The 2,500-nt window shown below is 49.9% G+C and overlaps 1 protein-coding gene across 1 annotated transcript in view; it reads left to right on the forward strand.

The window, feature by feature from the left end:
- The window catches only part of ca14 (carbonic anhydrase XIV), a gene marked incomplete at both ends in the record, with an annotated part of 18,268 nt that overhangs the window by 5,230 nt on the left and 10,538 nt on the right, over positions 1–2,500 (forward strand). The window lies entirely within an intron of this gene.

Here is a 2,500-nt window from a genome sequence, read left to right on the forward strand (position 1 = left end):
CAGGAAGCTAGTCAGGGTAAGTTACACAGGAAGCTAGTCAGGGTAGGTTACACAGGAAGCTAGTCAGGGTAGGTTACACAGGAAGCTAGTCAGGGTGGGTTACACAGGAAGCTAGTCAGGGTAAGTTACACAGGAAGCTAGTCAGGGTAGGTTACACAGGAAGCTAGTCAGGGTGGGTTACACAGGAAGCTAGTCAGGGGAGGTTACACAGGAAGCTAGTCAGGGTAAGTTACACAGGAAGCTAGTCAGGGTAAGTTACACAGGAAGCTAGTCAGGGGAGGTTACACAGGAAGCTAGTCAGGGTAGGTTACACAGGAAGCTAGTCAGGGTGGGTTACACAGGAAGCTAGTCAGGGTACGTTACACAGGAAGCTAGTCAGGGGAGGTTACACAGGAAGCTAGTCAGGGTAGGTTACACAGGAAGCTAGTCAGGGTGGGTTACACAGGAAGCTAGTCAGGGTGGGTTACACAGGAAGCTAGTCAGGGTAGGTTACACAGGAAGCTAGTCAGGGTGGGTTACACAGGAAGCTAGTCAGGGTGGGTTACACAGGAAGCTAGTCAGGGTGGGTTACACAGGAAGCTAGTCAGGGTAGGTTACACAGGAAGCTAGTCAGGGTGGGTTACACAGGAAGCTAGTCAGGGTGGGTTACACAGGAAGCTAGTCAGGGTAAGTTACACAGGAAGCTAGTCAGGGTAGGTTACACAGGAAGCTAGTCAGGGTGGGTTACACAGGAAGCTAGTCAGGGGAGGTTACACAGGAAGCTAGTCAGGGTAGGTTACACAGGAAGCTAGTCAGGGTGGGTTACACAGGAAGCTAGTCAGGGTGGGTTACACAGGAAGCTAGTCAGGGTAGGTTACACAGGAAGCTAGTCAGGGTGGGTTACAGGAAGCTAGTCAGGGGAGGTTACACAGGAAGCTAGTCAGGGTGGGTTACACAGGAAGCTAGTCAGGGTAAGTTACACAGGAAGCTAGTCAGGGTAAGTTACACAGGAAGCTAGTCAGGGGAGGTTACACAGGAAGCTAGTCGGGGTAAGTTACACAGGAAGCTAGTCAGGGTGGGTTACACAGGAAGCTAGTCAGGGTGGGTTACACAGGAAGCTAGTCAGGGTGGGTTACACAGGAAGCTAGTCAGGGTAGGTTACACAGGAAGCTAGTCAGGGTGGGTTACACAGGAAGCTAGTCAGGGTAGGTTACACAGGAAGCTAGTCAGGGTAAGTTACACAGGAAGCTAGTCAGGGTGGGTTACACAGGAAGCTAGTCAGGGTGGGTTACACAGGAAGCTAGTCAGGGTGGGTTACACAGGAAGCTAGTCAGGGGAGGTTACACAGGAAGCTAGTCAGGGTGGGTTACACAGGAAGCTAGTCAGGGGAGGTTACACAGGAAGCTAGTCAGGGTGGGTTACACAGGAAGCTAGTCAGGGTGGGTTACACAGGAAGCTAGTCAGGGTAAGTTACACAGGAAGCTAGTCAGGGGAGGTTACACGGGAAGCTAGTCGGGGTAAGTTACACAGGAAGCTAGTCAGGGTGGGTTACACAGGAAGCTAGTCAGGGTAGGTTACACAGGAAGCTAGTCAGGGTGGGTTACACAGGAAGCTAGTCAGGGTGGGTTACACAGGAAGCTAGTCAGGGTGGGTTACACAGGAAGCTAGTCAGGGTGGGTTACACAAGAAGCTAGTCAGGGTGGGTTACACAGGAAGCTAGTCAGGGTAGGTTACACAGGAAGCTAGTCAGGGTGGGTTACACAGGAAGCTAGTCAGGGTAGGTTACACAGGAAGCTAGTCAGGGTAAGTTACACAGGAAGCTAGTCAGGGTAAGTTACACAGGAAGCTAGTCAGGGGAGGTTACACAGGAAGCTAGTCAGGGTGGGTTACACAGGAAGCTAGTCAGGGTAGGTTACACAGGAAGCTAGTCAGGGTAAGTTACACAGGAAGCTAGTCAGGGGAGGTTACACAGGAAGAGAAAAGAGGAGGGAAGAGCCTCACCTACCCCTTCATGCTTCCCTGTAAGAGGTTCATGTAACTGTCTGAGGTGACATTTCTCAGAATGGAGTAAATGAGTAAATATCAACACACACACACACACCACACACTACACACACACACACACACACACACACACACACACACACACACACACACACACACACACACACACACACACACACACACACACACACACACACACACACACACACACACACACACACACACCACACACACACACACATACATACATACATACATATACACACTCACTAACCCTAACACTAGTCATCTAGTTATTTCCCATACACATATTTCAGTCAAGTCAAAATCAAAGGTATTCTTTTTCAACAAGATGATGGTTTCTGATACACCCAAATACACATCCAAAGACTGGAAGAGGAGGTCCCATTTACTACACAGGTATAGGGTTTACCTAACTAAAGTTTGACCAACGATATTAGTCTATTGACAGCACTGGCGGACTCAGAGGGCGGGCAGGGGATGTCTGTCTTAAGTG

The sequence above is a fragment of the Nansenia antarctica genome, assembly GCF_963989245.1.
Source record: "Nansenia antarctica genome assembly, chromosome: 10".
NCBI classification, from domain to species: Eukaryota; Metazoa; Chordata; class Actinopteri; order Argentiniformes; family Microstomatidae; genus Nansenia; species Nansenia antarctica.